At 44.4% G+C, this 24,390-nt stretch overlaps 1 long non-coding RNA gene across 1 annotated transcript; it reads right to left on the bottom strand.

The window, feature by feature from the left end:
• Window positions 1–4,423: 4,423 nt before the first annotated feature.
• LOC145806103 (uncharacterized) lies at window positions 4,424–5,119 on the bottom strand. The gene is made up of 3 exons (XR_014348684.1): window positions 4,943–5,119; window positions 4,762–4,860; window positions 4,424–4,553 (listed from the first exon to the last, which is right to left on the bottom strand). It is a non-coding gene; the product is annotated as an uncharacterized LOC145806103 (long non-coding RNA).
• Between the last annotated feature and the right edge of the window lie 19,271 nt (window positions 5,120–24,390).

Below are 24,390 nucleotides of genomic sequence, written 5' to 3'. Positions count from 1 at the left end.
GTCATTATTGATCAAAAGTTCGTGCCGGCATACGAGTCAATTTCCGCCATAGATGAGGTTCAAGACGGCAACCCCTGGTATTACGACATCTGGAACTTCTTGGAAAAGGAGACATATCCACTAGGGGCAAATGCCAAAGATAAGAGGGCTGTCAGAAGAATGGCTGCTCAGTTCGTTATCTGCGGGGGAAAGCTGTACAAAAGGGGTCATCTGGGAATGCATAAGCTCTGTGTAGAAGCTGAAGAGTCAAAACGCCTGATGGAAGCCATCCATGGGGGAGAGTGCGGTGCACACATGAATGGAGTGATGCTGGCCAGAAAGATCCTCAGACAGGGCTACTACTGGTCAACCATGGAGCAGGATTGCATTAGTTTTGTTAGGCGATGCCACAAGTGTCAAATTCATGCAAACCGCATGAACATCCCGCCGTCAAAACTGTAGAACATGACTTCTCCATGGCCTTTTTCAGTCTGGGGAATTGATGTGATCGGAGCTGTTACCCCGAAGGGGTCCAACGGGCATGGGTTTATCCTAGTAGCGATAGATTATTTCACAAAGTGGGTCGAGGCCCAATCATACGCGGTGTTGAAGGCGTCGCATGTTGCAAAGTTCATCAGGAACAACATCATCTGTCGCTACGGGGTGCCAAACGAGATAATTTCAGATAATGGTTCCCACTTCAAGAAAGAAGTGATAGACTTGTTGGAGAAATACAATGTGGCTTTTCATAAGTCATCTACATACAGGCCGCAGACCAACGGAGCGGTTGAGGCCGCCAACAAGAATGTCAAGCATATACTACAGAAGATGGTGGAAACCTATCGGGATTGGCCAGACAAGCTGCCATTTGCTCTGTGGGGCTACAGGACTTCAATCAGAACTTCTACTGGAGCAACTCCATATTCATTGGTCTATGGAATGGAGGCTGTTCTACCCATTGAGATTGAGGTTCCGTCATTGCGAGTATTGGCTGAATGCCAGATAGCTGAAGCAGATTGGCAGCAAAGCAGATTCGAAGAACTCATGCTCTTTGATGAAAGAAGACTGAAAGCACTGTACCACATCCAAGGCTATCAACGCAGAATTGCCCGGGCTTTCAACAAGAAGGTTAAGTCCAGGAATCTGAAAGAAGGAGATTTGGTACTCAAAGACAACCGAGCTCCCATCCACGACCCAAGGGGCAAGTTCAAACCAAATTGGACTGGTCCTTACATCATCAAAGCTATCTAGTCAGGTGGGGCTGTGGTTCTGATGGATCTAGATGGATTGGAGTTCTCACAACCGATCAATATGGACAAGTTGAAGAAATACTATCCTTGAGAGGCTCGCTAGGCCGAAAACCCGAAAGGGCGACCTAGGCAAAATTCAGAGCACAAAAAAATTAGAAAATATAAAAACTGAGCTCGCAAGGTTGAAAACCCGCAAAGGACGGCCTTGGCAAAAGTTAGAGCGCAAAAGGAGAGTGAAAATACTGGAGTGAACCTTAGCCTGAACTACGTAAGGCTTGATTCCCATCTTTGGGATACGTAGGCAGCTTCACCTTGAAGTTCAGCCATAAACTTTTCCCCGATCAACTCTGTCCATTTTGATCATCTCAGTCATCTTTATCCATCAGCATTTATCGTGATCTCCGGTACAGTGCTGTTCAAACTAGGGGCAACTTTCCGTTGCTTTGCGGTGCCGCATTGTTCTTCAGACTAGGGGCAACTTTCCAGTTGCGGGGATCTGGGATTGTGCATCTCAGTGACAGATTTTCGGCGTGTCCAATTCTGATCCACATCGAAAATAATTTTGAAAAGTTTTAATAAAAGTTGACTTTGTTCAAATCAATCTTTTTACGACTAAGACCATTTTTGGACCCTAAACGGAAAATTTTCAGTACCATAACTTTCAATTTCATTGATTTCAAAACTGAGTTCTCTTGCTCTTGCATTACAATCGAGGTTGCTTTTTTTAGTACATTCATAACGAAAACTTGAAAATGCTAAATAAGCAATAAATTTGGGGCATAGTTGAATCAAGTATCTCTGCGTCCCCTCCCAGAGCTGGACGAAGCATCTGATGTCAAGCTAGGCCCAACTTGTGCCTCCTCATTGAGCCAATCCACGCACTCATCGGACAAAGTGCAACTGAAAGTTGAAGCAGGGGCCAGGAGCTCTCTAGTCCTCCATGCTGTGGCATATCGGGCAAGCTGTGCACCCCGGACCAGGAAAGCGGCTGGGTACTCAATCCCCTCCGGTGGGCAAGTCTGATCATGACCAAATTGACGCAGGAACCGGAACGGAAAATAGAATACGCAGTGGGTTAGATCAATCAATTGGATCCCAATCAGCCGGGACATACTATAGCTCATTGCCGGGAGGTTGAGCCAAGGACAACGCCAAGCAATGCCGTCTGCGGACAAATTGCACATCCAATCGAACCACCACCTTTCGTCAAGAGCATTGACTAGGCGCTGCCGAAAGAAGTAGCCTCGAGCTGAATAAACGGGGCAAGAGTCCACAACCTGCAACTTATCCATTAACCATACCTAGGGGAGGGATGGAAAATGAGAGAATAAAGAATAGAGAGATGTACGATGAGAGAAAAGTGAGACAAGGGTTTTGTGAGAAAAACCGAGCCTGAGGGTCGAGTGATGTGAGCAAATATATATGTAAGGACGGGTGGGAAATATTACCTGCAGCAGCAGTGGACTCCCAGCAAACCTAGTCGCCTCCCGGCGATAGACAGAATCTAAACCCATCAGCGTCTCGGCCAAGGTCATGGCAATACAGCTCTTTCCCTCTCTCAAGCCTTGAGCGACTTCAATCAGGCGAATGCTAGCCCCGCCGAAGCCCGAGGAAAGCAGGAAGTGAGACAACAAACATAAGCAGAGGGTGTATTGCCGAAAACCCTGCCAATAATGGTTGCTGCGGTCACCGGCGTCGAAAAAACGATGGATCAAACCGAGGATGTCCAGTTCCCCACTGCAGATCAGAGATCGAGCGTCATGCGCCGTAAGCCCACACATCTGCCCTAAAGCCTGAGCATGGCCAAAACGGAGCTGGGGCAAGATCACTTCAGAACATTCAGACTCCATCAAAACCTGAAAATCTTCGAAAGTGGGACACATCTCTTGGCCGCCAAAGCTAAAAACATGCGTCACTGGATTCCAGAACCTTGCCGCGGCATGGAGAAAAGGAAGTTGTAGCGAAGTACGGCTCAGCGTGAATAGTGCATTCAAGCCGAAACCCCGGAAATTTAGCTTTTCCGAGCCATCTAGAGAAGAGATCCAAGATGTGACATTTTCTGCGAGAAACGCCTCCATCTTTGTCTAAAACTAAGATGAAATGAATGTTCCCGAAGTTGAGGCTTTTATAGAAGGGAAAACACTATTCACGGGGGCACGTGTCAAAAATCTGGAGGCTGCAGGACTGAATGGCTGGCCAGCCACCTTTTCTGGCTGGCCAGCCGTTTACTTTTTGCAGAAATGGCCGGCCAGCTGTCTCTCTCCACAAAAATGGCCGGCCGGCTCCCAGGAATGGCTGGCAATGCTGCAGTGTATCTCCTTGGCCCTGTTTTACCCTTCGAGGGAGAGTTCCAAGCATTTCCATGCAACGGGAGAGTCAAAGGCCTCCGTTTCGGATGCGTTCCGGCGCCCAGATCGTCAGAAGTACACTTCGTTGTTGTTGAGTTTTGTTTATCGAGTTGTTGTTTTGCTTATCGAGTTGTTTGTCAAGCGGACATGTTTTGTGTTTTTGAGTCATTGCTCTCTGTTTAAGCAATTTTTGTTAAAGTCTTGCGTTGTCAACGTTGTTGCATTTTGCTTATCGAGTTGTAAACTTTCTAAGGTCCTGTTATATCTTAGTAAGTTGAGTTGTTTAGCTTGTTGCGTCAGTTCACTACCTGACTTGGTGATTACACAATGCGCATTTCCATTCAATTTCATTTTTGTGCGAAATAAATGATGCGATACGATGCTAAAAGTTTAAAGTACAAACACTTTTTTCAAAAGCTATTTCATTTCATCATGCTTTACAACAAACAAAGGTACAAGTTTTACAAAAAATAAAACTGCCTAACAATGTGCAAAGTGCTACAAACTACTAGCAAAAAGAAAAATAAAGCAGGAAATAACAACATCAAAGTCCTCGGGAGCGGGAACGAGAAGCACGCCTCATCCTCTTTTGCGGGACAATCTCCGCACCACCATCTGAGTCGGAGCTGTCATCCTCAGGATCCCCCCCAGCCTCGCCTCTATTCCTCGAGCCAAAACCGGAGCCTCCCTCCTCAGCAGATGTCTCTGACTGACGGTCGGTAGCCTCCTCCTCCTCCTCAGCATCCTCCTCCTCCTCATCAGGTTCCACCTCCACAACGTGAGCCCTACGTCTGCGGACAGACCCTCCTCGAGCCCCTCGAAAAGGCCTAGATGGCCCGGCTCCTCGGGAAGGCCGAGATGGCCCCGCCCCCTGAAAAGGCCCGGGTGACCCAACTCCCTGAAAAGGCCCAGACGGCCCAGCTCCCCAAGGAGGCCCGGGTGGCCTGGCCTGCGGCTGACCGGACCATGAAGGCATCTGAAAACAAAGAGTTCAATTCAAATACATCAGTCCAAATATATACATCAGATGCAGATACAAGCAAAGGCTACGTGAAGTGGGTGCGTGTAAATACACTGTACAAGTGGGGTGTGTGTCAGATGTGCTCTACACAAATAGTCTATCGATGCAGTAGAAATCAGCATGTCATCAGAAACATGATAAATGCCAGAAAACTGAAGGGTACCTGAATGCCCGCGACAGACAACTGTGCCTCCCTACGCAGGACCATGCCCTCGAGTGTGGCCACCAGCCCAACCACCTCCTCCATGTACCCTCGCGATGGCTGCAAAAATGAGCTCATAATCATTAGTGAACAGAAGAGTGTCTACACATCTGAATGATGAATGAAAACAAGTGGAGCATACCGGCAGTGAGTCCGGATCAATGGCGTATCGATCACTGGGCATCAGAGGCTCTAGTGGAATCGGAGTCGGAAAGCTAGCCCCGTACTGCCACGCCATCAACTCAGTAGGCATATCTGGCCATCCGGGATGAGGATGAACCGACGGAGCCGGAGGAACCGGTCTACTCCCACCTCTAGATGTACCGGCCCTGCTGGTGGAAGGGGCGTCTGCAGCCCGAGCCCGAGCCTGGCCCGAGGATGACATACCGGCAGGCCTCATCATCGGGATACGAGCTTCTGTCAATGGAGGCATCAAATATATGTGACGGTAAGTGGCGTAGTCCCCCTCCTCAATATGCAGTAAAGCATCAGTACCCAGCATGGCGCCGACTACCTCTGAGTAAGAGAGCCTGTCAGCAGTCCGCATACTGGCTGGAGGTACTGCGGGAATATCCTGAGAAAGATACCCCTATACCTGGCGCAGAAAGCGTTCACCCAGGAACCATACCCTGCCAACTGGCCCTTCGAGTAGGACCCTATACTGGGAAATGCCCGACGCTACGGTATACTGAAGTCGGAGGTCGTCACCCAGGGTCACCCAGGGTTGCCATGTAATCTGCGGATGATAAATGCATAAACCAATCAGAAATCGAGAATATACAGAGCAAATTAAAGATGAGAATGAAAGGAATTGAAAGTTCTGAGGTACCTCTGAATGTCGCACAGTGTCAAAATACTATCGCAGGCGAAGGAGGGTCTCTCGAGGCCTCGACCGGTGTGGGCCCTCGAACGCCAATGAATATGGGGTCATGGGAATCCCTACCACCTCCAGCTCTGGGGCTAATGATGGGAAGTATACATAGACCCATAGCTGAGAAAAGCAATGCAGAATGTAAGTACGAAATGCTGAGAGCAAAATGCAGACTGTAAAAGTGCGCTGTGTGTGTGCAATGTACAAGTAATGAGAAGCAGAAATGTAAATCAAGGGGACAGAAAGTACCTCCCAGGCTCTCCAGTAGCCGCCAAGTAAGTCGCCCCGCCCGCGGGAGGTCGCGCTCATATAAAAGTAAAGGGTAGCCAGGCCGGCGCCACCCCAATCATATCGATGGACCTGTGATAGGTCAACTAGAGCGCTCAGCAAATATAGCCCAACTGTGTTGCCTCTGTCGGCGAACAGGGTAGTCCCGAAGAGGAACATCAAGAAGCCACGAGCATACTGCTCCGTCTCCTCGGGACTCTCAGGCACCATCTCCGCCCGTCGGAAGTGGGAGGAGAACCAAGTGTATCGGACTCTCCCAGAGACCCTATCAACAGGTGGGCGAGCCCCCAATAAATACATCCAGGCGGCCTCCCACTCGCCCATATCCTCATCGTAGGGGATGGACCAACCTCCGACGTCTAAACCGGTCAATACAGCGAAGTCAAAAGGGGTCATGGTCATATCCCCGGTAGCAGAGAAATGAAAGGAGTTGGTGGTGTCCCACCATCTCTCTACCAAGGCTGCCATCAATGTCCTCCTGGCAGGACAACGTGACAACCCGACGCAGAAGGGCCCGAACCCTGCCAAGTCGACTAAGTCTCGAACACCCTCTGGGAGCTCGGCATACCAGTCCCGCGCAATGGTGGAACCATACCCCCGCACACTGCGGGAGCAAACCTGCATTCAGAATGAATACATGTGTCAATAATGAAATGAAATGGGCTGTGTGCCAATGAAATGAAATGGGCTGTGTGCCAATGAAATGAATGGGCTGTATACCGATGAAGTGAAATAAGCTACATGCAAACCTATCTGGGCTGCGTGTTCAGAAAATTTGAAGCTTGGGCTGCGTGTTCAACTTTCAGTTAAATTGTGGGCTGCGTGTTCACTATCTACCTGGGCTGCGTGTTCAGAAAATTTGAAGCTTGGGCTGCGTGTTCAACTTTCAGTTAAATTGTGGGCTGCGTGTTCACTATCTATCTGGGCTGCGTGTTCAGAAAAATTTAAAATTTGGGCTGCGTGTTCAACTTTCAGTTAAATTGTGGGCTGCGTGTTCACTATCTATCTGGGCTGCGTGTTCAGAAAATTTGAAGCTTGGGCTGCGTGTTCAACTTTCAGTTAAATTGTGGTCTGCGTGTTCACTATCTATCTGGGCTGCGTGTTCAAAAAAATTTGAAATTTGGGCTGCGTGTTCAACTTTCAGTTAAATTGTGGGCTGCGTGTTCACTATCTACCTGGGCTGCGTGTTCAGAAAATTTGAAGCTTGGGCTGCGTGTTCAACTTTCAGTTAAATTGTGGGCTGCGTGTTCACTATCTATCTGGGCTGCGTGTTCAGAAAAATTTGAAATTTGGGCTGCGTGTTCAACTTTCAGTTAAATTGTGGGCTGCGTGTTCACTATCTATCTGGGCTGCGTGTTCAGAAAATTTGAAGCTTGGGCTGCGTGTTCAACTTTCAGTTAAATTGTGGGCTGCGTGTTCACTATCTACCTGGGCTGCGTGTTCAGAAAATTTGAAGCTTGGGCTGCGTGTTCAACTTTCAGTTAAATTGTGGGCTGCATGTTCACTATCTATCTGGGCTGCGTGTTCAGAAAAATTTGAAGCTTGGGCTGCGTGTTCAACTTTCAGTTAAATTGTGGGCTGCGTGTTCACTATCTACCTGGGCTGCGTGTTCACAAAATTTGAAGCTTGGGCTGCGTGTTCAACTTTCAGTTAAATTGTGGGCTGCGTGTTCACTATCTATCTGGGCTGCGTGCTCAAAAAATTTGAAGCTTGGGCTGCGTGTTCAACTTTCAGTTAAATTGTGGGCTGCGTGTTCACTATCTATCTGGGCTGCGTGTTCAGAAAAATTTGAAATTTGGGCTGCGTGTTCAACTTTCAGTTAAATTGTGGGGTGCGTGTTCACTATCTACCTGGGCTGCATGTTCAAAAAATTTGAAGCTTGGGCTGCGTGTTCAACTTTCAGTTAAATTGTGGGCTGCGTGTTCACTATCTACCTGGGCTGCGTGTTCAGAAATTTTGAAATTTGGGCTGCGTGTTCAACTTTCAGTTAAATTGTGGGCTGCATGTTCACTATCTACCTGGGCTGCGTGTTCAGAAAATTTGAAATTTGGGCTGCGTGTTCAATTTTCAGTTAAATTGTGGGCTGCGTGTTCACTATCTACCTGGGCTGCGTGTTCAGAAAATTTGAAGTTTGGGCTGCGTGTTCAAAATTTCAACTAGTGTGGGCTGCGTGTTCACTATCTAATCTGGGCTGCGTGTTCAGAAAATTTAAAGTGTGGGCTGTGTGTTCACTTTCAAATTCGGGCTGTGTGTTCGACAAATCAGTGTTTGAGCCGTGTGTTCTAATGTGGGCTGTGTGTTCGCAATTAATTAATGAGCCGAGTGTTCAGAAATTCAAGTGTTGAAACTACATGTTCAATATGTAAGCAAAGTACTATGTCATAAGCTAAACTGCATGTTCAAGCATGGCAAGGGTGTAGGTAAATACCTCTCGGGCCTCGTGAGAGAGATGCTGCTCCGGCTCTCTGAGAAGCAGATCCCCAGGTGCTCGCTCGTCAAAACTGGTAAAGTGACGGAAGACAGCGCGCGGAAGGACGTGTGCTGGCGGACGGTACCTCCCGGGAATAAAAGGTTGGGTCCTCGGGGGGAGGGTCATGGGATCGAAATCATCTCCGGCACCCGGAAAACCTCCGCCATGAGGAGAATTGCCCGCCATTTCCAAAGAATCTGCAAAAGGGAGCAAAAATGAGCAAAATGAGCGAAAAATGGAAAAGGTCAATAAAAGTCAACTCTCGGGAAATGAAAAGTCAACAAAAGTCAACTCTCGAGAAAATATTCCAAATATTAAGATAGACTTACCTCAAGTGGTGAAAATGCAAAAAGAAGCTCCGAAGCCGGAATTTAATCGCTTCAAAGTGCTTGAAACTGAGTGTTTTTGCGGAAACAATTTGCGCGGGGCGTTGGAAAACACGCGTGAAACTCAAATCTGGAGAGGAAAGTGTTGAAAGAGGCAAGAAATGATGGGACCTCGGCTGCCTTTTATAAGCCTCAAGCCTTGGTTGAAGAAGCATGCAAAAAGGAGGGAAAAAGACCAAAATAGCCCCGGAAAAAGCACATGGATGGCCGGCCCCTATTCCTAGCCGGCCAGCTATCTGCTTTTTGCAGAAATGGCCGGCCAGCCATTAGCTTTATTGGAAACCGGTTGGCCACCCCCCCTTGGGAAGATAAATGGCCGGCCATGCTCCCCACATGCTCACCTAGCTCCCTGCAAATTTTGAGGAAGATCGGAGTTCCCGGGACCTGAAAAAGTTCAAGAAAAGTATACTTCCGGTCGCGAAATTGCTCCGCCGGGACTTCGGCTTCAAGTTCTGACATGTGTCTCATCATCATTCATCGAAATAAAAGTGTATCCCTTTTGAATGAGTTGTAACCTTTCAGGGAAGTAGATCGGAGGCCGTGGTCGAGTCGCCTTCGCCGAAACGCGCATTTCCGTACTCGTTGTTTCATAACAAATGAACACCCTGATTCATGCTCGTTTCACACTATCATGCACATTATCTTGCATTTTCATGAACATACCTGCATTAACATGCACGTTTCTTGATATTGGCATACTTCTATGTTTGAGCATGCGTTGTCACGCATGTTCCACTCTTGCATTGCGATGCATTCACTCACCGGCACTGCGTGTGTCGAACTTTCGAAATCACATTAAATATATGTTGTTACCATATTGTGCTCGTTGAGTTCCTCTCTTTTGCAGGCACGATATTGTATGTACGGTTCAATTGAGGCTGGTGCGACCAGACGAATCGCGCAGGTATCGTATCTTCTCCGTGTGAGACGTGGCGGGGATTGAATAATCCTCCGCATTCTTAACTGCATGAAATGTAGTTGTTGCTTTGCATTCTTGCTTAAAACCGTTGCATCTATTTGCGAATACTTGCTCCATTACAGCTTGCTGCATTTGCACGATCATTGGGTTACCTCCAGCTTTTTGCATATCATTTGCATTTTGCCCCCTGCCTGCGGGCATGCCTGCGGGCGCATCTCTGTTTATCCTGTCTGTTTGTCTAAGTCTTCGGCCTTGTCAAAAATGGGTCGTCTCTGGGCTTTGACATTCACTCCCGTCACTTGTGACTTCCGAGTTCTGTCAAAGAGGGGCAACTGTAGACACCCCATTTTTGACCGACCTTAAGACTTAGACGTCACCGATCGAGCGCTTGGTGATGTTGCATAATGTGCTTGTTCAGAAGTTTCAGAGTCACGGCCGTGAGCCTTACCTCCGGACTTCCGAACCCTCTTCTGTGCCTTGTCTCGGTTTGCGAGCCAGACCCGGTTTTCTCTGTTTCTTTTCCTGAGGGAAGGGAGAGGTCCCGTAGACTGTCTCTCAATGTCCGTAGGCTACATTTGGTGGCCGTAGGCCATTTTTCCCATTTCGGAGTCCGGTTTCCGGTTTTCGGAGCCGTCAGGCCGTGTGCCTCGGTTCGGGGCTGCTTAACCATCTCCTTTTGTTCCGGTTTTTGGCATACTTCCTATTTGCTCTCTTTTGAGGGACACTGGGGTTTCGGAAACCCACTTCGTGGTCGAACACCACTTTCGGTGCTTAACAGCCCATTTTCGGGATCCCGAACTGCGTGTTTTGGCTCCCGAACATTCGTTTTGCAACGGTTTTCGTTCATTTTTGGCAGGTACCTCTGTTTTATCACGGGGAAGGTCACTGAAGGGTGGGAGGCCAGCAATTGTTGCAGCAACCAGTTATCTCTCCTCCGGAGCCTCCCGGCGCCCGTTTTTCCAACTTCCGAGCTAATGTTGAACACCTTGGAGTTAATGTTGCCAACTTTCAACCACATATCTGTGATCTACACACATGAGAGGCCCCTAAAAGTTGGTGGCCAGCCATTAAGGTTACCTGACCCTTTTGACCCCTTTCTTCTGGGCTAATGTTGAACCCCTTGGGCCCACATTCTTGAACTTTCAACCACATATCTGTGATCTACACACATGGGAGGCCCCTAAAAGTTCATGGCCGGCCAGTAATTCAACTTGACCCTTTTGACCCCCTCTTTCCGAGCCAATGTTGAACCCCTTGGACCCACTTTCTCCAACTTTCAACCACATGGTTGTGTTGTACACACATAGGAGTACCTCCCCAGTTGCTGGCCGGCCAGAAAATATGATTGAACCTTTTGACCCCTAGCCGGCCGGCTAGGGGGTGTGGCCGGCCGGCCACCTGCAACAAAAGTATTAGGTCGGCCGTGTTCCTTGCACTGTGCACTTTACAGCTGTGGGGCAATATCCCCCAGATATTATCTGTATCCGGGGGATATTTTGTGGGGGAGTTTTGCTCTCCTTTTCCCCCACCTTTACACCCCCTTTTGGACCCATATAACCAGCTGGTGGCCTTCTTTGTTAGGGTTAGAAAATTTCACCTTCAAGCCTCCATACACAACTCCATCTCCATCCTTCTCAATTCCTTGAAAAACCCTAAGTCCCTAACCATCATTCCTTCTACACCACCAAGCTCTACCACCACCACCTCATTTCCAGCAACAAGGAAGGTTTTTCAAAGGTCAAAGAAGCTGCAAATTCATCCAAGAAGCAACAAAAGTTTGAGTCTTCAAGGGTAAGTAATGCTTTTACCCTTTTGACCCTTTTTCTTGATCTATTTGTAAGCCCCACTTCCTTTTTGTTTCAAGTTCCGGCCCTAACAGAAAAGGGCCCTCTTTTGAGCTCATATTCACTTTTCATTAAGGGCTCAACCCTGTTTGAGCCCTCCATGACACACTTGCTTCATTGATCCTCTTGTATGTCACAATCTTGCATGCTATTTTTGACCCATGAGCAATTTATTTTCGAGCATGTTGTAAACTGATATTAGGCTTATTTTGAGCCCCTCTTCAACATTGAAGAAGGGCTCAACACCATTTGGGATTTCCATGTTATACCTACCTTTATACTCCTCTTTTCTTCCCCATTCTTGCATGCAATGGCAGCCCACCATGATTTTGTTTTTGGCCATTTTACAGTTCTGGAAAAGTGCTTATTTTGGTCCATTCTACATATTTTATTAAGGGTCTTTGGCTGTTTGGTGATTATTTTGCATACCTCATGTTATAGCCACTTTTGAGCCTAATTTTGCATGACATTTCTATCATGTTTGTATACTGATTTTGAGGCTGCCATATACTGTAAATATTCATATTTTTGGTCGCTCTTCAGTGTTGTAGAAGGAAATTTTTCAGTTTGAGTTTTTCTTATATCACTTGCTTCATTACCCCTCTTTTGGCCCCTATTCTTGCATGCTATTTTTGCCATACCTATGCTTGCTGTTTGGCCATGTTTATAACTGTGAAAGTGCATCTTTTGGGACTGTCTAGCTTCTGTCTTTGCATTGCATGTCCATGTTGTGCATGTTTGGCATAGCTATAGGCCATTTCGGGTGCCTAAATTCATATTTCGGGACAATTCCATGCATTTGGTATCATTTCGCCTCATTTCGGGACTGTTTTCCCCCATATTTTAGTACTGAAATTCCATTAGAATGATTGCATATCATTTCCATGCCATTTCATTGCATTCTGTCATCGCCTCGGTTTGCGTGCCCGTGTGCGCGCATTTCGAGGCACCTCTTTTTTATCCGCCGGCATCCCATGTGAGTGTGGCTGAGGCTCACTCATGCTGGTATAAGTCCATTTATCATTTCCATGCCATTTCATTGCATTCTGTCATCGCCTCGGTTTGCGTGCCCGTGTGCGCGCATTTCGAGGCACCTCTTTTTTTATCCGCCGGCATCCCATGTGAGTGTGGCTGAGGCTCACTCATGTTGGTATAAGTCCATTTATCATTTCCATGCCATTTCATTGCATTCTGTCATCGCCTCGGTTTGCGTACCCGTGTGCGCGCATTTCGAGGCACCTCTTTTTTTATCCGCCGGCATCCCATGTGAGTGTGGCTGAGGCTCACTCATGTTGGTATAAGTCCATTTATCATTTCCATGCCATTTCATTGCATTCTGTCATCGCCTCGGTTTGCGTGCCCGTGTGCGCGCATTTCGAGGCACCTCTTTTTTTTATCCGCCGGCATCCCATGTGAGTGTGGCTGAGGCTCACTCATGTTGGTATAAGTCCATTTATCATTTCCATGCCATTTCATTGCATTCTGTCATCGCCTCGGTTTGCGTGCCCGTGTGCGCGCATTTCGAGGCACCTCTTTTTTTTATCCGCCGGCATCCCATGTGAGTGTGGCTGAGGCTCACTCATGTTGGTATAAGTCCATTTATCATTTCCATGCCATTTCATTGCATTCTGTCATCGCCTCGGTTTGCGTGCCCGTGTGCGCGCATTTCGAGGCACCTCTTTTTTATCCGCCGGTATCCCATGTGAGTGTGGCTGAGGCTCACTCATGTTGTTATAAGTCCATTTATCATTTTCATGCCATTTCATTGCATTCTGTCATCGCCTCAGTTTGCGTGCCCGCGTGCACGTATTTCGAGACACATATCATCGCCTCGGTTTGTGTGCCCGCGTGCACGTATTTCGAGACACATACCATCACCTCGGTTTGCGTGCCCGCGTGCACGTATTTTGAGACACATATCATCGCCTCGGTTTGCGTGCCCGTGTGCGCGCATTTCGAGACATCTCATTTTCATAGCATTGTGTATGTTAGGATTGCATCTTAGTTGCATTTCATGCATATCATGCATATTGCATCGTGTCCGGAATAGGAGTTAGCCCGGGCACGGGAAACGAGGTACATTTCGTACTCCGAGTGACGGAATGTGTCTCAATTCCCCAGTCGCCGACACTCTGGATTATCCATGATGGAGTTAGGTTTTAGCTGTAGTTTCATGTGCATTCATCCTATATTGAGTTGTGCATTTCGACTCCTCGGCCATCATGCCTCGGTATGCATGATTGGTGGCACGAGGATCGAGACATGCATATATCTGTGCAAATACATTGCTATGCCCCTTTCCTGCTCTCTGTTGCAGCAGAACGAAGAATCAGCAACCTTTTGGAGCTTGGCACGCATTTCAAGAACAGGTGTAAACAGAGGCTAATTGGGGCATTCCGGTGGATTTCCGCGCAAAACAATCCGGACATGCATCATCCACCAGAAGCAAGGCAGTCCCTGGCTTGCACGCCAGTTTTATTTGCTTTCTTATTTAATTTATTAATTAATTAGGATTTTGTAATATTTTGGACTGTAATATTCTTTTATTCGGGACTGTAATATTTGGACTGTATATTTATTCGGACCCTCTGCGCGAGGGCACAACTGTAATAAGTGTGGGTGAGTGTGATGTATGTCTTCCAACCCCACGTCTTTCTTCCCTTTTATTTATCCGCTTATGATGGTTAGATTAGGGCATATTTAAATTAGCATACAGTATGACAACATGTTTGCATTCATTCATCTGTATTGCATGCACCGGGCTCGGCGCATCATGCTAACTGCATTGTACTTTCAATATTCAAAGTTGAATACATGATAGTCGTAACATTTCATATACCATCTTAGAATAGCCGAGCCTGCTATAATTGCATTTTGCATGTGTTGCATTAGGCATTTCTGTATAGTTAGGATCATGCATGATTTCTAATGAATTCCTATTTTGGCTTGGAGTACTCGGTAAGCTTTATGCTTTAGCATCCTTGCATGCGTGTGAGTGACTGCCATGAATAGCATGCTTACCATGAGGCTATATGCTTATCTGATATAACTGCCTGAATGCCTGTGGGTGAAGGTTGGGTTACTTAAATTGGAATAAATCATCAAATGTTTTAAAGCCTATCTGCGGGTAGCAAACCACTTTCATAAAACAAACATGAAATGTTTCGTTCCAATTCAGGCGACCCGGTCTATATTTATATGCTGTGAGCATCACATAGTAACCTAGGCTAAAAACCGGAATAAGAACTCGCAAAGTTTTCAAAAATAGATATCATGGTTAGTAGAGGCCGGTCTATGACCGGGCGAGCGGGGGTGCTCACGAAGTGACCTTCCCCAATCGTACCCAAGTTCCCGAGCCGAGGCAACTTTGGTGATGACGGACACGTGGTCTTTTGGCACCGAGTCAGGGTTTCCTAAATTTCCCAAAATGAAATATTTAGGTGGCGACTCTGTATCTGGCAAAGCAGTCCATGTTTGGCACTACTTTTTCAAAAATCAGTTTCTTAAAACGATTTGCCGGATTTGGACTCTTTGGTTCAGATTAGGAACCGTGACATTTTAAGAGTCCGAGCTGTAGTGACCCCAAATGAACAGAACGGGAGCTCGTTCCTCCCGGGGCGTTCGGGGACGTCTACAGATGGTAGGAGACAGAAGGGTTTTAATCCTCAGCAGTCTCAGGGTAGCTTTTCTAGATCGACTTTTCCTGTGCCTAGGAATGGCAACGGGGCGGGGCGGGGCCGGGGACCACCCTCCCCGTCCCCGATCCCCGATGGCCAAACCTTCCCCGTCCCCGGCCCCGATCCCCGACGGGGAACCTGTCACAGTCCCCATCCCCGTCCCCAACGGGGATCGGGTTTCCCCGACCCCGAAAAGTCCCCGATCCAACTCTGTTTCAACATTCAAACACCATAAAAAAAAAATAATAATAACAGATCATCAAAAAAAATAGATCTGTTTCAACATTCAACAACATCAACTCTGTTTCAACACTCAACATCATCAACATAGATCAACAAAAAAAATAACAGATCAAAAAAAAAAAAATTACAGATCAACAGATCAAAAAAAATTTACAGATTATCAGATAAAAAAATCAACAACAAATAAAAAAAAAATAACAGATCTTACAGATCTGAGCTGATGACGGCGGCGGAGGAGGATATCGACGGAGGAGGGCGGCGGTGGAGATCGGCGAAGGAGATCGGCGGTGGAGATCGACGATGTGCTACACTCCATCAGATCTGCCGTGGCGACGGAGAAGGAGGCTGCAGTGGCCTGGAGGAGGAGGAGGAGAAGGAGGAGGAGGTGGTGTCGGCTTGGAGGAGGCTCTGCGTCTGTGAGTGTCTGTGTGAAGAGAAGAAAAGAGAAGAGAGAGAGTGAGAGAAGAGAAGAGAGAGTGAGTGAGATAGAGTTGCTGCGCTGAGTTATTCAACTGAGGTTGAAATATATGTAATATAATATATAAATATAATATAATATATTATATAAATATAATAGAAAGTGTGAGATTGAGCATGTAAAGTAAAGTGTAACATATATATAATATATATATATATAAATCGGGGGACTGACCGGGGCGGGGGGCGGGGCCGGGGCGGGCCGGGGATGAAATATATATCACCGTCTCCGGTCCGAATGTCATCGGGGATTTATTTTTTAATACCATCCCCGGCCCGTCGGGAGTATTTTTCGGGGAAAAACCACTTTTATCGGGGACGGGGGGTCGGGTCCCCGTCGGGCCGGGTTCAAATTGCCATCCCTACCTGTGCCAAGTGCTAGTTCGGGGAAAGGCAGTCAGGGAGACATTACCTGTTTCAAGTGTGGTCAGCTGGGCCACAAGTTTCCAGTTTGTCCTCAGAGGGGAGGAGTGCAGAGAGCAGCATCATCTTCGGCTCGATCTCAGACCGAGAGTCAGGGTAGAGGCCAGCCACTCTCGTGTTATCAGTGTGGTCAGCCAGGGCATATGAAGAGGTATTGCCCGCAGTTGGGTGGCACACCTGGTGCATCTGGTATGAGGCAGATTCAGGGTCAGCAGCCAGCTCAGTCGAGTCAGGCCTCGAGGGCCAATCAGGGGGCTTCATCGTCCTAGTCGGTGCAGCAATCTTATGCTCCTAGGGGTGAGCAGGTTGATCAGAGGTCGTCTGGGCGCGTGTACGCTGTTACCGCGCGGGATCTTGTGCCGGCACCATCAGTTGTGAGAGGTACCTTCTTGTTTTGCAACTCGGTTGCTAGTGTTTTGATTGATACGGGTGCATCTCATTCCTTTGTGTCTGCTGCATTTGCATCTGTTTTGGAGTTGGAGTTAGCACAGTTAGCATCTCCTATTTGTGTAGTGTCACCTCCTGGGGGTGAATTGATTTTGAAACAAGGTGTTAGGGGTTGTGATATAGAGGTTGACTATCATAGACTTCCGTTTCCTTTTGTAGTTATGCCCATGAAGGGCTTCGATGTTATTTTGGGTATGGACTGGTTATCGTCATACTGAGCAGTTATTGATTGCTACCGCCAGAGGGTCACATGTTGTACCGTGAGCGGGGAGTGTTTTCATTTCTGGGGGACCGGGTTGGTAGTGTTTTGCCACCGGGGTATGATTCGCGAGGGCGAAGTGAGCTTAGTGGTCTACTTGCTAGCTTTTTAAGTAGTGAGTGTGATGAGACCCAGATTGTGTTGCCACGGGTGGTTTGTGAGTACTCGGACGTCTTTTCCGAGGATCTTATTGGTTTGCCACCGCATCGGGAGATTGAGTTCTCTATTGACCTAGTGCCCGGCACGGCGCCAATTTCTATGGCACCTTATCGTTTTGCCCCAGCAGAGTTAGTTGAGTTGAAGATTCAGCTCCAGGAGTTACTAGACAAGGGTTATATACGTCCTAGTGTTTCGCCGTGGGGAGCACCGGCCCTCTTTGTTAAAAAGAAAGGTGGTGCTTTGAGACTTTGTATAGATTACCGGAAATTGAATCGGGCTACGGTTAAGAATAAGTACCCTATGCCTCGTATAGATGATCTGTTCGATCAGTTGAAGGGTTCCCGTTGTTTCTCGAAGATAGACTTGAGATCGGGTTATCATCAGTTAAGAGTCAGGGAGGAGGATATTCTGAAGACGGCATTCCGTACGCGGTATGGCCATTATGAGTTTTTGGTGATGCCATTTGGGCTCACCAATGCACCAGCAGTTTTTATGGATTTGATGAACCGGATATATTCCGAGAATTTTTAGATCGTTTTGTAGTCGTCTTCGTGGACGACATCCTTATCTATTCACCTTCTGAGGAGAAGCACAAGGAACACTTGAGAGTGGTGCTTGAGTTACTTAGAGCCCATAAGCTTTATGCTAAGTTTGGGAAGTGTGAGTTCTGGCTAGAAGAGGTCAAGTTTTTAGGCCATGTAGTTTCTGGTGAAGGAGTGTCTGATGATACATCCAAGACTGAGGCAGTGCAAGATTGGGCACAACCTAAGAGTGTGTTTGAGATCCGCAGTTTTCTGGGGTTAGCTGGGTATTATCGTCGGTTTGTGAAAGATTTCTCCAGATTAGCTTCGCCTTTGACTAGATTGACTCGGAAAGGAGTCAAATTTGTATGGAGTGAGACTTGTGAAAAGTCGTTCCAGGAGTTGAAAGTTAGACTGACCACCGCTCCAGTCTTGATTATTCCAGAGAGAGGGTTGGGTTATGCAGTCTATTGTGACGCCTCACGAGAGGGTCTGGGTTGTGTGTTGATGTAGAAGGGGAAAGTGATTGCCTATGGCTCACGTCAGTTGAAAACTCACGAGCAGAATTACCCTACGCATGATCTAGAGTTAGCAGCTGTGATATTTGCCTTGAAGATTTGGAGGCATTATCTTTATGGTGAGAGATTTGAGGTATTCTCGGATCATAAGAGTCTGAAATATTTGTTTACACAAAAAGACTTGAACTTGAGGCAGAGGAGGTGGATGGAATTCATTGAGGATTATGACTTTGAGTTACATTATCATCCGGGAAAGGCCAATGTGGTGGCCGATGCCCTTAGCAGGAAACCTGTTGGTGACATAGCTAGTATAGCCATCCGAGAATGGGAGATGTTGGGTGCACTTGGGGAGTTTGATTTACTTCTGGGCGAATTCGTTGAGGCTGCGGCCTTGTTTTCTGTTGTTGCACAGCCTACACTTGTGACTCGAGTGTTAGAGGCTCAGAGAGGTGACCTTGAGGTAGAATCTCTCCGTGAGAAGATTTCCGGTGGGAAGGTTGAGAAGGGTTTGACGGTGTATTCCGACCTGAGTGTGAGATACCGAGACCGTCTGTTTGTGCCGGAGTCTTGCCGAGAGGAGGTACTCCGAGAGTTTCATCATTCACGCCTTGCGGTGCATCCGGGAGGCACTAAGATGTATCGAGATTTGGGTCGCCAGTTCTGGTGGCGGGGTATGAAGAGAGATGTGGCAGCTTTCGTATCTAAGTGCCATATTTGTCAGCAAGTGAAGGCCGAACATCAGAGGCCAGCGGGTTTGTTGCAACCCTTGCCTATTGCCGAGTGGAAGTGGGAACACGTCACTATGGACTTCGTTGTGGGTCTTCCGAGGACTCAGCGGGGTAGTGATGCTATTTGGGTGGTTGTAGACCGGTTGACTAAGTCGGCGCACTTTATTCCTATGCGTGTTAGAGATTCAGTCGATCATCTAGCCGATTTATATATTCGGGACATAGTGAGGTTACACGGGGTTCCAGTGACGATCATTTTAGATAGAGATCCTCGTTTTACTGCCAGGTTGTGGCTGAGTTTGCAGAGTGCCTTAGGCACTAAGTTGACCTTTAGCACGGCTTATCATCCTCAGACTGACGGGCAGTCCGAGCGTACTATTCAGATCCTTGAGGATATGCTTCGGGGTTGTGTTCTAGATTTTAGTGGGTCGTGGGAGAGGCACTTGCCGTTGGTGGAGTTTGCCTACAACAACAGTTTCCAGTCTAGTATCGGTATGGCACCGTTTGAGGCCTTGTATGGCCGACCGTATAGATCTCCTGTTTGTTGGGCCAAGGTGGGTGATGCACCTTTATTGGGTCCGGAGTTGGTGAGGGAAACGACGGAGAAAGTTGAGCTTATCCGTAAGAGGCTTGTTACAGCACAAAGTCGTTAGAAATCTTATGCCGACCGTAGGAGGAGACCTTTGGTGTTTGACATGGGAGATTATGTCTTTCTGAAAATATCACCTAGACGGGGATTGATGAGGTTTGGGAAGAGCGGGAAGTTGTCCCCTCGATTCATTGGTCCTTTTGAGATCCTTGAGAGGATTGGCGAGGCTGCCTATCGTTTAGCTTTGCCACCGCAGTTGTCCGGAGTACATGACGTATTTCATGTGAGTATGTTTCGGAAGTATGAGCCGGATCCATCACATGTGTTGGATTGGACCGATTTAATGGTTGATGAGGATGTCTCGTATGAGGAGAGACCAATTCGAGTCTTGGATAGGCGGGATCAAGTTTTGCGAGGCAAAACTATCCCTTTAGTCAAAGTTTTGTGGAAACATCACGGAGTGGAGGAAGCCACTTGGGAACGTGAGTTGGAAGTCCACGAAAAATACCCGGACATGTTTATCGATTGGTAATCTTGTATTTAGATTTTGTAATATTGTTGAACTTAAGAGCTTTACATATGTCTTAAGTTGTAAAAAATTGAGTATGTTTTGGTAAGTGGGTGTATCTTGAAACTTGCTTCATTATAGAAGCTTAGTGTAACATTGCATATGTTGATTACATTGTTGAATGTGTTGTATATATCATGCAATTGAATTTGATATGGGAATTACTAACATTGAAAGGAATGATGCATAATAGTGATGCAGGTTGAAATATATGTTGTTTTATATATATATTGTGAAATGCCTCTTGATAAGGAGATGAAATGACCAGTATTGGGTCAAGTTGTGTACTATTGAATTGTCTTATTTTAAAAAAAAAATTTGCTTAATTTCGGGGACGAAATTCTTTTAAGGGGGGGAGGTTATAGCGACCCCGGTCTTTTCCCATTTGATTATTGTATCCGGACTTAGGTTCCGTTTATTCTGTCATTGTATTATTGTTGTTGTAGTCCTTTATTTTCTCATTTGGAGTTATAGGATGTGTTGGGCAGGTTTTTTTCAGGTTGGTTGGGTTCGTAAACCAAGTGTTGCTGTCCAGTTTTTGGGTTGGTCGCTCGAGCCAGGGATTGGTCGCTTGAGCGAGGGTTGTATTTTGTGTCATCTGGCTCGATCCATCTTTGCTTCGCTCGAGCGAGAGTTTGCGTCTAGTATAGACCTGAGGGCAGTGCTTATTCGCTCGAGCGAGATTTTCTTCGCTCGAGCGAGCGAGGTGTATGTTTTCGAGTTCCTCGCTCGAGCGAGATTTCTGTCGCTCGAGCGTGCTGCTGGGTTGCAGACCTGAAGCATTGCATTTTTGGCTCGAGTGAGCTTTTCTTTGCTCGAGCGAGGTTTTCGTGTGTCTGGTCGCTCGAGCGACCAAGTCTTCGCTCGAGCGAGTCTGTCAGGTTTAAATAGGCAGCAGCGTGTTTCAGATCAGTTTTTGATCCACTTTCAGATTCCAAAACCCTAGGTACGAGTTCTCTCTCCCTCTACACACCATCTCTCTTAGGATTGATCTACTTAGAGTGAGTTTCTACCTTAGATCCTTTATTAAAAAGATAGAGTGAGTCGAGGGCTTCCATTTAATCTGAACGTTTGGTGATTTGGAGCACATTGGAATTTGGGTCTTCATCTCTGTCTTCTCCATTTGGGTTATTTTCTTCGAGGTAGGGATTTCCTACTCCAATGTATACGTTTTGTTCTAAGTTCTGGCATTTTAATAGGTTGGGGGTATTTTGGTAATTTTGGGAAAAACCCTAATTGTTTAAATAAATTGAATTGTATATTTCATTTAAGGAACATTGGGGAAACTAGTTAAATTCATGAGTTTGAGCAATCTATTGATTAAATGGGGTAGTTGGTTAATTTAAATCACTCGTCCATTTAATTGTTGAGTTATTTATTTCCAAGTCTAGAAATAACTGTTTTGGGCTATCGGTGGAGGATAGTCGTGATTGTTGTAGACACTGCATGTGGATTAGGGATAATTGAAACTAATCACCGATTAAGTCATCAATTTTGACTGTTGAATTAATACAGATATTATATGTATTGATTGTGTGCTGTATATGTTATGTGTTTACATACATTGTTTTGTGTGGGAGGAGATAGGGGATGTACTCCACGGTTTAGGGGAAGATAGGGGATGGACCTCTAAACCGGATTTTGTTTGGGAGAAGATAGGGGATGGACTCCATTAGCATCACTTTTATGTGTGCTTATTTATATTGAAGTGTTTTTATTGATACAACACTAAAATGTGTATCAAACTGGAAGTATGAAGTGTTTTGATTTGAGCCTGAGTCTCATTTGTTTGTAGACATTGGAAGAATGTGAATATGATATATATATATATAGTTCACTGTTATAAGTTTGGCCAGGTTCTGAGCCATATTGATAATAATGAAAAGTGAAACATGTCATTGACATTAGTGTCATGAGACTGTATGATGATGTAATTGATTATCTTGGTTAACCATCTATTGAATGCTATTGCCTTATTCAATGCTTATATTTGGTTTAGTACATTTCTACTGGGCTGTGGCTCACCTTATATGGGAACATCATTTTCAGGTCCAGGTGATAAGCTACCTCCAAGGACTTAGCTTGGAAGGACTTGGATTTTGAAGACTACCTTTAGTTATTTGTTTTTATTTGATAAACATTCAAGCCTAGGGCTTTATTTGTATTTGAGTTAGAACTCACATTTTTGTGTCCAAGTGTTGGCTTGGAAAGATGTAAGCCCATAAGGCATTTAATTTGATGTTACATGTAATGTTTTTATTTAGTAATACTCTGATGAATGAGATAATGAATTGTTTTCTTTTAATATTGCATGTCAATGATATATATAATGGGTTATTTTGAGGGCGTGACATTTTATCCCTATGTGATTCTCTTTCTCTACTGTTGATTTGGTTTTGGTTTTGGTTTTAGTGATGTTTATGTGTTTGTTTACAGGTTTGCATGGTGGAGAAGAATTATTGGTGATTATGGTTGCAGTTGATATATCTATAGTTCGTTCTGTGCCAAAGATTTTGATCTTTTTTTTTTTCAATAAAGACCATAAAATTTATATTAAAAAAATGGGCATCAAATTTTTTATTTTATAGAAAATGTGAAAATTTATTGAGAATTCAAGATTTTACTATAACATTAGATTTTTGTATAACTAGGTAAATTTAAAATTTTTAAATATCATTGTATTTTTTTATTTTTATTCTCTTTCTATCCCACTATATCATTACTGTTATTTGTTAGTTTGTTAATTATAATTTAATTAATTGAAAATGAAAGCTTAATATAACTTTTCATATATATTATAATTAATTTGTTGCAGTTATAGTTGTATATAATAGCATAATATATAAGAATAATCTCTAAATATAATTTCCATCTTTTTTTTTTATGTGATTAAATAGTCCATCTTAGATAGTATAGAGAAGAGTTTGATGGCTTCTTTTATCTCTAAAAAAAACCCAATTTTTTTTTTTTACTTTTTAATTTTTAAATTGAAACATCATTTGTTTATGTCCATAAAACAAAATTGATAAACACCTATCCAAAAGTTACACATTTTTTTTTTCTTTTTTAATATGTAGGATATTTACAACTGGAAAATGTTTGACACCTCAATCCCCCCCCCCCCCCCCCAATAATCTAACTTACAATGATGTAATCATAAGGGCCAATTTTTATATAAATATGATAAGAGAATTAATTAAATTATATATTTCAACCAACCATATACTCAACTTTGACTATTTCAATATGTTAATTTACTATAATTCTAATTAAGAAAATCTTCAACTCTTAATTTTTTTTTATCAAATTATAATTTGATAAAAATTTAAAAAGATGAAACGTTGAAAATTATTTTTTTTTCCCATCAAAATTGGTGAAAAGAAAAAAAAAAATTGGATAAGAATGAAAGTTCTTTTAAAAATTGATAAAAATTTAGTAATTCATATCAAATCAAAATTTTTATTCAAATTTAAAATCAAATTAAATAAAAAAATTAAAAGAAAATGATGAAAGTTTGAAAATATTTTGAAACCTTCTCATTCTTAAGACTAGAAATTGGTATGTGTATTATATTTATATGGTATTTTAGTTATGAAATTAAAATCAAAAGAAATGTAACTTAAATTATTGGATTAATAATAAAAATATTATATTAATTATTATTAAATATCACTCACTACTAAAAATCGGACTTTTTGTCTAAATTATAATAAAATTGTATATTTGTATTATATTAAGTACTTCACTTCACATTTAATAATAAAATTGTATATTTGTCTTAACTATAACTTTTAAATTTGTATATTTTCATAACAAGAAGAGGTATGTTGTAACTCATTTAATCTCATTTAATCAGATTTAACTTTTTTTAATACAAATTATCAAAATTGCACTAAATAGATTTATATATATATTCTATTTTTTTAAACTAATAATTTAATAAGTTATAAACATAAAGATTAACTTATAAATTTAATGTATACCATAACAAAAAATATTAAATTACTTCAAGATAATTGTAATGATTTTTTTTTTTAAATATAAAGTCCCGTGCATAGCATGGGTTACCACTAGTATCTATATCTATACTATATATTAAGCAAAATGGGGTTTTTAATCCCAAGCCTTGTGGGAGCTCCAATCTCCCAATCTAAGTTTCTTGATTTTTTGATTTAAACAAAAAAATCTTAGCATTTATTAACT

Source organism: Camellia sinensis, chromosome 13 (genome assembly GCF_055761805.1).
Source record: "Camellia sinensis isolate YWXY chromosome 13, ASM5576180v1, whole genome shotgun sequence".
NCBI lineage: Eukaryota > Viridiplantae > Streptophyta > Magnoliopsida > Ericales > Theaceae > Camellia > Camellia sinensis.
Note: the sequence above shows the minus strand (reverse complement) of the source record. Positions and strands in the feature narration are given on the sequence as shown.